Below are 14,149 nucleotides of genomic sequence, written 5' to 3' on the forward strand. Positions count from 1 at the left end.
TTCTTTTCTCTAGTCTTATTTTTCCCATAAAAATGTACCCCAAAATCTTGTGTGTGCTTCGGAATAGAATTAGACCTTGCCAGAAATAATAAAACCTCCTGGAAAAGCTTAGAGAAGGGCGTCTTAGAAAAACTGCAGAGTGACAATGTGAAAAGAAGAAATTACTTTTATTATAAAAGTATTTAAATTTATTAGAATGCATAAAAATAAAACAGCAGCATGCATGTCATTTTGATTGTAATTGGTGTCAAGATCATCACTGCATCTAATAGAGGAATCCTTGAACCGTGAGAGGCAATTAGATTATTGTGTCTGTTGTATTTTTTTGTGTCTTTGCTGATAACAATCCTATATTTTATTCTCAGGATAGCTTTTTGAGTTCACATCAGTCAAGACATGACTTTCTTTCAAATTTTTCCAGGCCAGGAAAAAAGAGAAGAGAAAGGTATAATGATGTTATTTAATCCTGGTTTGAGCAATGCCAAGAATCTATATTTGAGAGTTAGATAAGATCTGTCTCTATTAATCATTCACAGAGACTTAAAGTAGGGCATAAAGACCGTGAAATCCACTCTGAATAACTTAAAATTCTTAATGTTGTAAATTTTACTTGCTTTTAAAAACCCAAGAGATACTCAGCAGAATTGTGTTCATTTAGGTTACAATATTAATCTCTTCTTGCTGTATAATTGACTGTAATATAATGCTGTCTTTCCTTTTTATTACAAAAAACTTGGTGAGCCAAAAGCAGACAGTGGGAGGGAAGCAAAGTTTTCCACTTCAAAGGATGTGTAAATCTTCACTTCTGATGTTATGGTTAGGAATTTTATATCAAACCCTGGGTTTTAATGAAAAATTGGTAACATGGTGCCTCTCCCATGGGAGTTCATATTATTGTACAATATTGGTGAGGGAGGAGTGTGGAGAGTAAGCAAGAGCACCAGGAAGAAAGTAAATTTTAAAATAAAACCGAAGAAACAAATTAGCATAAGAATATTCCCTAAGAGATATTTATAACCCTTGCAAACACGTGGTATTGCTGCCAATAAGCAGCTCTATCACGAAATAGAATCCCAGTGTGCAAACTTCTTAACGTAATGCTGTGGGATATTTCAGTCCTGGCCTGTGTATCTCCTGCCCTCCTTCCTTTCCGGTGCAGGACTGCACAGGAATACCTGGCCTTCTCCACTAACAGTGAGTTCCACTTGAGGATCAAGCTTGCAGTTCAGGTATTGAGAGGCAAAGAAGCTAGTGGATAAGCTGGCTGGGACATAATACAGGCACTAATTCGATATATTCACTAAGTTACCCGTCTGATTATATAGCCAAAAATCTTGAGTGCCACTGCAAAAAATGTTTGCACCTGAGACACAGAATCCTGTTTGGAGTTTGAAAATCCAATTCAAAACAGAGAAGAGGTTGATTGGAATACTGGTTAAACTGACATGTTCAGTAACTGAGCTGGATTATGGAAAAGAACTTGGGAAAGAGCCAAGTACTGGTTTTGGAAAGAGAGACAATGCAGCAGTTGAGCTACCCTTTGGCTCTCAGGAGAGCTGAGCTTTATTCTCTGCCTGACTCACTGGGGTCATTTCCTCAATTTATGGCAGCTTTGATATTCCTGAAAGCACCATGCAGCATCAGCACTGTGTACAGGCAGGGGCATGAAGAAACCAGTTACATATTTCCAAACAATTTTCTGGTCGATTGGACAAGAAATTGCAGCTATGATTGGGTTTCTGCAGAAACCTCTGTTTTTACAATTAGCTGGTTACTGTTGTGCATCTCCTAAGGATCTGGTGGCTGAAATTCCCATGTTGAGAGTCTGTCCTCAGGTCTCTTGTCTCATACTGCAGCAAAAATCTGGTCATCGAATAGTGATGGGTAGACTTCAATCACATAAAAACTGACAAAAGGCAGTGCTCATTTGTCAAATGTATGCATGTCCTGGGTTGCAGTGTATTCTATCACCATCCTCATGAGGTGTTGAAATCAGATGGGGCAGTGTTTCCTTGCCTCCTCCCCCCAGACTATCTTTCTGTTAATTGCCCATCATTGTCCTGCCGCCTGACTCAGAGATAACTCCCTCCGGACTATCTTCTGTTAATGAGCCTAATCAACACTTGGCCTCATGACTCATTACCCCATTGTGAGATGCTCCACCCAGAGGGAGGAACCAAGCATCCCATCGTGGATATAAGCTGAGGCTGAACATCAGAGACAAGGCCTTCCCACTGGATTTCCAGAGGACAGGAGCTACACAGCCACCATTGGACTTCCTGAGGAAGAGTAGACTGTTTTTCTACAGGATCACTGCTTCAGAGGACTGCAGCCACCATTCTACCAGACTGCTACCACCACCTTGCCTAACAGGGTGTCAGGTTGTACCTTGACTCTGTCAGTTTGACAGTGTTTTCTTTTACCTTTTTTTTTTCCTTCTCTTTAATTTCCATTAAATTGTTATTCTGACTTGGTGCCTCCCACTGGTTTGTTTTCAAACTAGTACAATGCACAATTGTGAAGAGCCTTGCACTGGAGAATCAAAATACATAAAAAATGCTGGTTGAGCTGTCTTCACATGCTTATAGAGGGGTATTTTTTGTTTTGGAGGTGATGAGGAGATTAATCATTTTGCGCAAGGTTCTGCAGCAAAGGCAGGAGCCAAGAGGCCAGATCTCCAGATTCCCATCCACCTACCCCAGCCCCAGAAATGCTTTTCTAAACTGCAGCTTGCTTATACAGAATATGCAACCCTCTTCTTTAATTTCACTTCTCCATTTGGTTATTCAGCAGTGCATGTGAGGCATAACGTTGGACAAGACTGGGTGTTCCAGCATGCTGCACAGACACCACAGGGGCATTGTTTGTTATGGCCACAGCCTGGCCACGTTTCGGTGAATGGCAGAAGTCCCGTTTGGCAATCTGGCCTGGGTTTCAGTTATATATCCCCAATTAGCATTGTGGATGATGACACTATGGCTGGTCAGAGGCGCACTACAGGTTTCAGACCAGCTGATAACCTATCAAGGCTGTCACGTGCCTTGGACAGAATTCAGGTGAGGCTGCAGAGATGAGAAAACTTACAGAGGTCTTATATGCCTGTATCTACTTGTTTTCTGTTCTTATCCTTTACTAAATTACATGGTTTATTACCTGCTCAATGTTTATAATACTCTCTTTTGGCAAGTAAAATATGCCTATATCTGTTTGGCTTTGCCCACATTTACTAGAGAGAAAAATCACAGATCCCTTCCCAAATCCTGTAATATTCCTACTATCTTTAGAGACCTAGCAAATATGTTTACAAGTTATTTTTTAATTTCACTGCGTACCACATCTTTAGTGGTGTTAGTATGTGTTTTATTATAGAACTTTTAATAGTTACTTTGCTGTACCATATTAGAAAAATCTCTACCACTGTCCAGAAAAAAAAAGTATTTCTGACTGAATTTTTTTAAAAAAGAAACAACAGAAATTAATTATTACTTCATGGTGTCACTAGAGCATGGCCTGGTACTTGCGTCTCAGCCACTTTTACTGGATGCTGCAACCTGAGGTAGCAGCAGGAATCCTGAACCACTAGACCAGCTGACTGGGTTCTGCTGGGTGACAGCCTGGGAGCAGGATTTTCTACAGAGAAAATCTGCTCCTGGCCCACATGGCCAGAACTGGAAACCTCCAAAATTATGGTTGGGAAGACAAAGGAGGCCTCTGAGTGACAGTCCAATCCATAGAGTTGTCCATCCTGTGCGTTACCTGCTGTGGCTCTGAGAGATGATTTTGTTGGCAACTCAAACAGATTCCCACAAGGACAGTCAGGCTCAGATCACACTGCCTGGAGAGGTTTTACAGTTTCCTTTCAAGAAAGATTTCATGAGGATAAAGCCATGAGTGAGCTGCTCTGAGCACAGAGCTTGAGCCTGCTTTGGGAAGGAGGTTGGACTGAGACCTGGATGTCTGGTTTGACTCCACAAATATGTTCATGGGCAAGGGTAACTAAAAGCCTGGCTCTGATGTAAGACCCCACACCATGGTGGCTGCAGGGTGGGAGGGATGCACTGCTGGCATGCACCCCTGGGCAGCAGAGGATCCCGTGTTCAGATGCTGCTGCATGGCATGTGCCTGTGAGAGAGCTGCTGTGCCTGCCCCATGCCACTGGCCATGCTCATGTGGCCAGAGACACCAGTTTGGGAACCCTCAACAGTGGCATGTGCTGCAGAGGAAGAAATTGGACTGGCATTTCATTTATTGTGAGGAGGTTGCCAGTATAAACTCGACTCGTGTATGCTAGTAGTACGTCACCTGCTGAGAAAGCCAACTGTAAAATTAATTGTCAGGAATACGAAATGTATATTTTTCCTAATTGGCTTCAGTGCAATTCAGTGCAATTATATCCAAAGTCATTCATAGAGCTTAATTGCTATAGTTTAATATTACAATTTAAAAAGGCCTGGAAGAAGAGCTAGGTTCCTGATGAATTATAATTATCACTTTGTGTAGATGGGTGGAAAACATTTTGAATTAAATTAGTCTTGTTACATAAATTAATATTGTGATCTGGATAAAGCACTTCTGATTTCACATCTAAAATATTTTTAAGAGCACTAAGTTTGTGCTAGAATTTCACTTGGCAGGTCAAACTGTCTTTTAAAATTACTTGACTTTTCAGTAGCATCTTATCATAGATTTCTGCATTGAAGATGTTTGGCAATGATAGAATGATTCAGTGGTTGGGCAGCAAATAAAGTAAAATATAATAAAATAAAACTATGCAACTAGCATAATTTCCTAGTTCTATGAGCATGGGGGATTCACAGTCTGAATGACAGGTATTCATAGCATGACTGTCACACATTTTCTTCCTGTATTAATTTCATCTCCGTCTGAGGGTGTTTGCGAGACACAAACCTCTAATCTAATACTTTGAAAACAGGAAAGCTCATTAGCAGCTCTAGGGAAGGGAGTGAGATGGGTGAGGAAGGTGCAGGTCATTAAAGGTTTAAAAGTAAAGGAAGTGTGAAAGTTCTAAGAAGGATTACTCCACAAACAATCTGGCTGTGCTCTGTAAAAACCCAATGGTTTTTGTATATCTTGCATTTCTTTCTCATTAACGAGACCTGCAGTGAACAAAGTAAACAGGCAAATGGAGAGGTGTCAGCTGAAGGTGTCAGGCTGCATGTCAAGGAGTGGGTTATAGACAGTCACTCCCAGATGACCGGCAGCTTCATGGCCCGGTACATGTAGCTGACACATCAGGTGTTGAACACGGCCCTTTCCAGCAGGCCTCCTGCAACATTCAGTGTAAGTTCTCAGAGCAGCTGGAGTCTGTGACTCCAACAGGGTACTTGTGAAGGGCATAAAGTGGGAGGTAGATGGCCACTTTCTGGCAGAAGATAGTGGGAATATTGTGTCAAAACCCTCTGTGCATATGGAAGACTGTCCCTGATTTTCCTGCATGCATGTCCTCTTGTGTATGCAGTACATTACAGCTTACCATATATATCAAAATTTGGCACTACTGTATCTCCCTAAACATTGAATTAATCCATCTGTCTGTCACCATGGTAACAAGGCTCCCTATTGATGACTGAAGAAGAGCTGAACCATTAAAACTAAATGTACACTGTTAAAAAAAAATCAGTAAGCTCACTTGGTATAGCTTACAGAGACACAAATGGTCAAAAATAGACTAATATTTTCTATGCATTATTTTTATAGATTATGTATGTTATGGATCTGAAATAAAGCCTGTTATTAAAATGATCCTTAAATCTGACCTTTGCTTCTTTGTATCTATTTTTTATATGATCTGCTGAACTTGATACTAAAAATTGTGCATTTTTTCAGAAATTTACTAGTTCCATAGTCATTCGTCCCAGAGGATGGAAAGATGAAATTTATATCTTAAAAACACCACATACAAAGCAGATTAGAAATATTGATTAATGTTTTACTGCACATTTTCTTTCTCTCTCTTTCTCTCTTGCTTCCATACTTGTAACTTTGCCAAAATAAAATCAGTAAAGTGCATGCATTCATTAAAGGATCAATGTCTAACTGAGCACTGTTAGTTAGTTGGACCTGAGATTTTTTGAGAATCACAGCATTGCAGAAACTCTGACATGAATTACTGGACTTCATAAATCATTCTTGGACAATGAATTTCCATTTTTTATTACACTGGCACCATGCATGCTATTAATGGTAGACTTGAGTCTATAATTCTATTAGGCTTTAAAGAGGCCTTTGATTTTAGAGCCGAAATAGAACTTAAAGCTAACAGCTGACTTCTCATCTACTTCTGGGTTCATTGGATGGTGCTTTTGGTTCTCTAGAAATGAGAGGACCAGAGAAAGAAATGGGAATACTGCATTTAAGAACACTTTGTCACATTCACTGATCTGAAAGTATGATTATTCTTGCTTATGTCAAGATTGATACCTGGTTTAAACTATGGCTCTGATCTTATAATAAGCCCTTGGGTCAGGAGGTAGCTCACAAGGATGCTTTATGAGCCCCATGGAATGTTGACAGGTTGGAAGGTCAGATGGGGTCATTGCTCTGTCTGTGCATGGGGATGTGAAGTTTGTACACGTGCACCTATGTTGCATGGGTGTATATCATGCAGATTTTATTAAATCTAATGTCCCAGTGGGCAAACATGGATGGTTTGCCCTGTTACAGGGTATATGAGCCCCTGGTGGACATGGAAGACCAATTGAACCTGGAAGATCAACTTGGTAAAACCAGGAGGCACAGAAGCTACTAAGCAGCCTAGAGTTTCTGATTCATATCTGACATTTAAAATGCTTTCAGCTCAGAAGAAGCCAGAGAAACTTACAGGTCTGGAGGAAAGCTACCTCCCTCTTTCCTTTCTTTCCTCCCTTCCTCTTCAGGTGGGTGAAGAAATGTGATCCCTTGAACTGATAGAAAAGAGTATTCCTGTCTGATATGAAGCAGACAAGAAAGTAGCAACTGAAGAAGAGTCTTCCTAGTTTCATCTTTGACAGAAAACGAAAGTATAATTCTGAACTTTATAAATGCCAGGGTTGTGGCATGTATTGCTCTGGGTGGACAAAGACATGACAAAATGATCCAACATCAAACGCTTTTGGAGGGCATAAAAGTGGCACTTGGCCATGCAGATGATGGGCCCCTGTGATGTATGCTGTGACCTAATTTGTCTTTGTTCCAAGCAGTACATCACTACCACTGGATCCAGCAGGCCATCCAAAACAGTGGCAGCCACAAGCACAATTTCTCAGTGTTCCTCTAGTGAGGTAAGCTGTCTCAGATTTTAAGGAGATCTTTGTTGGTCAATACAATTTATTTTGCTTTCCCAAATGTTAAAACAACAATTGACTACGTTCCCCTGATACAATTAATTTCAAATAGTTTATTGTATAAAGAGTAATACAGTGCAATAGCATTCCTAAGGATGGAAGGAACTTTGCTTCTTTACTTATAAAATTATAAATTGTAGCAACTTTTTAATTAAAGCTCAAAAGATTGTGTTAATATTCAAAATTCAAAAGCCTTACCTATTAGAAGTTAGTATTCCCATTATAATTATTACTGAAAAAAGAGTATTCTCTATCAAAGAGAGTATTCTTATTTTCATAATTTTTAGAAATCACAACATTTCTCTTTGATTTTTTTAAATTTTAATTGCATTTTGCAAGACCTGGACAACATTTTTTTGTCACTCCAGTGAATTCCTTCCTCTCTTGAAAACTCAATCTTGTGAAAATTTCCTTTTCTTCAAAACATGCCATTGTAATAAAAACTTGGTTTGAATCCTCACCTAGCATGGGAGAGTTATTTCCCCACCAGCTGTGTTGTATTTCTGTTCTCTCACTCCCGGTGTAAGAAATTTGAGTGTCTATAGAGGGCGTGCTTCCGCACTGCCGCTGGCTTGGGCTGCTAGTCGTATACGATGGAGTGTTTCTTCAAAAGCTGTCTTGGCACCTTCCCTTTTTAACAGGGACTTACACCCGCTTAAAACCCCATCCAAGGAGGAGCCACATGAGTTCTCTCAGCCCATCAAGCAAAGAACCGGCCCAAGCAGCTTCCAGCCTGAGCATCCCTTATCCATGGTAGCCAAATCCTGTGTTTCTTTTCTGAAGTGGTCTCTGCATAGCAACAGTAGATGGAGGCTTAACACGTAAGTACTTGGGTTTATTTAATTGAAGGGGGTTAATTATGGTGAACTCTTCTACTTGTGAGAAATACTTAGATCTACATGTATTGTACAACATGTTTTTATTTAAAGTTTTCTGCTTGCCATCCATTTTGAGGTGTTCAAAGGCAGGTATTTTCTTCCCTCATCTCAGCTCCATGGCTGGCCTCCTGGAGTGGGAGTAGGGGATGTGGGCTGCCCCCATCTGGTGGGGATATGGAGCTGGAACAAAGCAGTGAGATCCGGTTATCTGCCCAAAAGAGTTTGAGTTTTGTTCTTGTGTGAGCCTTTCATGGCACAGGCCTGACCACTGACTTTCAAAAAGAGCACTGCAACTTCTCAGAGGCAGGGGAGGAGCTACTCTTAAGAAGTTTAAGAAGGTGGAAAGCTGTATCCTTTGGGTAGGTTGGTGGAGAGGAGAGATAAACTGGTGCTTTTCGTGAATTTGGAAGGAGGTGGGAAAGGAAGTGGGAGGATTGAGGGTTTTTTTGGTCTTTTTGAATAGAGAGGAAACTTGTATTTGTCTTGTTGAGGAGGTGCAGAGGAAGGAAGGAAGTTAGTGCTTTTTTTTTTTTTTTTTGATATGTATGAAGAGAACTGTTATGCCCTGTGAGCACTGGTTGGAATGAACATTCGTTAAAGTAATGCCTTTCTTGCCCTACAGCCCCAGGTGGTGCTTGTGACTCTGTGTTGTTGCTAACACATATTTGCCTGCCATCCCCGGGGCTCAGAATTGCTCAGAGGCAGCAGCAGTGCTGAGACAGATATAGACAGACTGAAAAACAAAATTTTACTGGGCTATTCCACGTTGAAGAGTTCACCAAGCCCTGCATACAGAGATGGTGTGGGATATATCCGGTCATAGGAATTCTCACAGAACATGGAAAATTGACATTCCATGAATCCTGGCAGTCCACGTGGTCAACAAGCTGAGTGCGCAGTCCCTCACAACACAGCATGTGTGCATCTTGGCTGGGTATAGAACTTCATCCAAGATAAAAAAACAGCAGTGCCTGAAATAAACACAAGTTTTCCAGCTTTACAGAAGCCAAGGTTCTGCAGTGGAGGAGAGAGTGCCAGCTACCCACTCTGGAAGAGTAGAGAGTTGACAATGACTGGTATTTTTTCTCTTCAGTGTAGTTGTAAGAACTGCATGCATACATCCTGTGGGAATGTGAATCCTGTCTTTTGTTTCCTGCAATGGGGGAGTTTCCTGCAATGGGCAAAGACCTATCAATATTTTCAGTGTTGCTGAAGATTATGTGGGGACACAAGCTGTGGAGAATGGTTTTGAAAATCTTGAAAACAGGCTCACCTAGGATTTGCTAAAGCTCATCTGTACTAGATGCCTCCTGAATATGCATGGCTGCCCAGAATGCCAGTTCATGCTGAATGGCAGGTGCTAACTCTGAGACAGGCATCTGGCATGCAGAGAGTTTTTGATTATCTGCTGCTTGTTCCAAATACAGACCATAACATGGTGCCACAGGGAATGTTAGTCTTCAACATGCAAAGCATCCGAAGTTATGAAGTTATTGAAAAAGAATTTTTTATATAAGTCTAGAAGTTCTTGGAAGGTATTGAGATGTGATATCTGGAGTTGGTTTATCCGGCTCAGGCAGGCTCAGGAGAGGCCTGAGATGCTGTCATGATTTCTTGAGCTGTTGCACAAGGAGCAGGTAGAGTGGCAGCCAGCAAGCAAAGCAAAATACCAGGAGGTGGGGCGTGTTTGTAGTGTAGGCTGCACAAAGGTTACGGATGTGTGCTAGGCTTATTCTGAGCAACATACTGTGGTTAGAGCAGACAATTGCTGAGCGTTGTGCATAATGCACGACAGGCAGGGCTGTGGTATGCAGATAAAAACAGCGTGGGATGGATTTTGCACTAAAATATGCTCTGTGAGTGTGAAGAAAGGATGAAACCAGTCTGCTAGGAAAGCCCTAGCTTTGACCTGTGTGCCAAAAGCTAGTCTGCGCCAGATGGCCTGGATGAGAATCACAAAAAAAGGGAGGTTAAATTGGGTTCTCATAAATCCCCGTGAGCTGCCCCTTCATGCCACCGGTAATTTGCTTTTTGTTAGAATTTCTCTGTGGAAGAAATCTTCCTAATTGCACCTATCTTCAGAAGTGGAAAGAAAATGCAAGTTTTGACAGATAATTTCCCCTTACAGGATGTTCCTTCTGAGTATGGTATACCTAAAATTCCACCTGCAGTTTCTCCACGGGCAGTGAGTGCCAGACTTTTCCCCCTTGATGTCCTCTGTCCCTAGTCCTCAGCTCTGAGTAGACACCTGCTAGCTGAAGCTTCAGCCATCAGCTTTACCAAGTATTCACCGTCTCTGAGGCATCAAGGGCTGATGCTGTTTGCGTGAAGGACTCACACTCCTCATGGGTGTTTGGAGACTTCATTTTTCTACATGTAACCCCACTTTATACATTTTTGCATGTAAATATTTATGTTTTTATCTCAGAGTTTAAAATTTTTTTCCTGTTTTATTCCCTCTGGTATTCTGTACCCACACTCCTTTTAATCAAATAAAACATACCAATTCAGAATGCCCTCAAGACTAATCTTTGCATATTATTTATTGCATGAATAATTTTCTCTAGAATTCTGAATCGTTTTCCTGGATTTGCTGGTTACAGTTTTATTGGTTTAAGACATAATTATACTCCAGACTGCCATTTGCTCATCAGAATTCATTTATATGAATGCTAGTAGATTAGTACTAGAGTTAGATTAAACTAACCTTACAAAAAATCAGATTTATAAACTCATTCTCCTATTGTGGTGTAAAAAGCATATGTTCTAGAGTATTTACAAGTCGTTCTCAGAACCCTGGCCAAAACCTTCTCTTGACCATACAAATAATCCCTTAGCTTTTCTTAAAAGAAATTCTTGATTTTTTTTAAAGAATAATTATTGGTTAAAATAATTAAGGTTAATAATCTTACAGGAAATAATAGAAAAAGGTCTAATGACACCCACATGGACATATTTGATGAAGACAAACTTCTGAGAACACTTAAAAGTGAGCTGTCATGTTGATTTTAATATGGAATATGCATTTATTAAGTGAAAATCAGATTTCCATCAGAAGATGTTGTACTGGTAGCAGAAGTAGTTGCTAAAACTCTGCTGCCATAAACATACCTAGTTGGGCACACACTTCTGAGCAAAGTCCATCCACTTAAGTGTTCACAGAAATATCAGAATGATCATTATAGTAAAGGCATGAACAAAAATAGCAGAAAAAATGGTTTTGTTGTATGCCTCTGACCACATTTGTGTATGATCAGTATCATATTTCTGTTGATTGTCAGACTCCCTTTCTCTACCGCAGTGTTGTCAGCCATATGATTCATGAGTCATTCTAGTCCTTTGTATACAGAGCTCATTGAATATTCAGATTCCACAGAGTACAAATTACCAAGTAAATGAACTAATTTTTTTCTCCTGTTTGCTGAGGGGGAAGGGAAGAAACCCAGGCTTTCCAAATTAATTCAGTCATTGCAGTGCTGCACCCCTGAGCAGTGCTCCTGGCTTATTGTCCTGAAAACAATAGCTCTGAGAGGTGTAAAATGACCTGTTCTCCCTTATTCTTTTTACTCGTTGTTTTATGTCAGGAAGGTGGGAAAGAGCAGTAGGTATGAAACCCAAGACCAACATTGCTGTTTGCTGAAATAACCTATATGCAGTGAGGGAGGGCAGGTCTAGAATAGACACAAAACCAAGTGGAACTCAGGGAAAGAAAAAAAAGTATCAAGAGAAAAGCAATGATATAATACTAAATCTTCCCAGTTAATGATGCTGAATGTGACAATGAAGAGATTTTCAAAAACAGCTCTATTTTTAGATGGCCTAGTTAAGTGTTTAATGATGCAGGTAGCTCCACTCTGTGGTTTACAGAAGTCTCTAATTGCCCAATTTCTCCAGGAAAACTATTATGTATTTTGTGTTAATCCATATACGCACACATCGCGGATGTGACGTGTTCCACTGACAGCAATGGATGGTTCTTCTGCAAATGCTCAAAATGTGTAGTCCAAAGCAGTGAAACAGCCCACAACTATATTATGAAGAAGGCTTTTCTCAAAATGAGTGTCATGCTCCCACATAGGCTTGATGGAGTCACTTTCTTGCACTCCACAGCAAAGCATAAGTTCCTACTTTCCCACAGTACTGTGAGTGGGTGTTTACTGAGGCAGCAGAGAGGAGAAAGAAGAGGTACAAGGAAATATACACAGAGGGGGGCAAAAAAGGTTGTATATGAGATAAACCAGAGCATATTTGCAACTGTTGTTTTGTCAGCCAGAAGTACAGTTCCTTCTACAGCCTCAAGCAGGAAACAGGAGGGAAAAAGAAAACCCGTAAAAGCTGTATTCTTTTACACAGGAGATACTAGTTAAAGAACAGTACCAAAACATTTTTACTATGTTAATTGGTTAATTAAAATAATTGTAGTTGACAGCATCCCTTTAATTGCATGACCCTTTGTAGGTGTGTATTTTATTATTCTTTGTTTTGTTTCCTATGGGAACAGACTTACGCAATTGTTTAAAGTGTCAGTTGGACTTCTCTTCACAGAGAAGAATTTGAAAGTTGCTCAGCTGAATGGGAAAGAAAATAGAAGCTTCGAGTTTAATTATATTTTTTTAAAGTTTCTACAAAATCAATGAAAGAAAGACAAATTGATTTAAAGTACTCGGGCATGTTGTACTTGAGCAAGTCATGATGAGCTGGCTTATCTAACAGCCCATCACTACGGGCTGCGAAGGTCCTGCTGTCCCTTCTTTTTCTGTCTTTAAGCTGCATCTTGTGTCCTCTCATGTTTTGCCAGCTCTTGGCATCCTATGGAATGCCTCCATGACCACATCTGGTTGAGCCCGAAATTCAGTGGCAGCCTAGGCCAATCTAACTGCTGTCTACAGTCCTACTCTCTGCTCCTTTCTTTTATATGTATTCAAATTTATATCATAGATATTTTTTAAAGAGGAAAGCTCTTTCCTCTTTCACTTCCCTTTCCCTGGGCAATGTATTCCTGCCCCTCCCTTGTTGCAGTCTTTTGTCACGTCCTTTGCCAAGTCATTTCAGCATGATAAAGCAGCAGAAAATTAACTTGCTGAAAAAGAAAAAAGTGAATAGTTTTTTATTTCTACTGATATTCTTGTACCAAGACAGCTCTGCAAAACATCCAATAAGGTGTGGTGAGACTGCAAGGGAGAGGGTGGAAGGATCTGAGGAGAGGACAGGGCAACTGCCACCCTTCACTGCTAGTTCAGGTGCAAGGAAATGTGGAGCGAGAGAGGCCTCCCTCCCTTGGTGCTGGTGAGCTTCGAGCTCTGCTCAGCCCTCACCCATCTTAAGTCACTTCACTTTTGGTCATGTGGTGGCAGCCAGCTGGCCCCTGGTCAGCCTGAGTGCAGGCTCCCATTAGCCACAGTATGTGGTGCTGGTGTCAGGTGGGGAGCGTCAGGAGGAGCCCGGGCCACAGTGAGGTGGGTGTGATGGGGAGAGGAAATCCAGCTTGCTTCATCCACTGCTCACACTGAGACTTGTCTTGATGTTAGTTGTGCAGAACGCAGAGAATGAGGCCCTGCTCAACAGTAGGGAGTTTTGCCATGAAAACACCTAAAAACTGAAAAGCAGTTGTGTGGTAAAGAGTACAAATAGGTATGACCCATTTGTTTATTCAATTTAATTCAATTTGTTTATTCATCATTTGTTTATTGCTCTGAAGTGCTAAGTTCATTTCCCATGCATATTCCTAAAAAAAAAAAAAAAAAGTGGTTTTAAAGAGGAAGTCCACTGAAGGAAAACAGCTGGCTTGGTGAAGTGGGATTAGGGTATTAGAATTTTCTGTATAGTACTGGCTGATTAAATGATGCTGTTCTGCTTTAAGCAATGATCAATACAAGGCTCTTCATGGGGAAGCAAAGCATCAAACAAACTGTAATTCACTCCACTTTT

General features: G+C 40.7%; 1 long non-coding RNA gene across 1 annotated transcript; it reads left to right on the forward strand.

Moving 5' to 3' along the window:
- The first annotated feature begins 6,250 nt into the window (after positions 1–6,250).
- Positions 6,251–10,743, forward strand: LOC116440783. The gene is made up of 3 exons (XR_004238764.1): positions 6,251–7,280; positions 7,985–8,164; positions 8,844–10,743. It is a non-coding gene; the product is annotated as an uncharacterized LOC116440783 (long non-coding RNA).
- The last annotated feature ends 3,406 nt before the right edge of the window (positions 10,744–14,149 follow it).

This window comes from Corvus moneduloides, chromosome 3, assembly GCF_009650955.1.
Source record: "Corvus moneduloides isolate bCorMon1 chromosome 3, bCorMon1.pri, whole genome shotgun sequence".
NCBI lineage: Eukaryota > Metazoa > Chordata > Aves > Passeriformes > Corvidae > Corvus > Corvus moneduloides.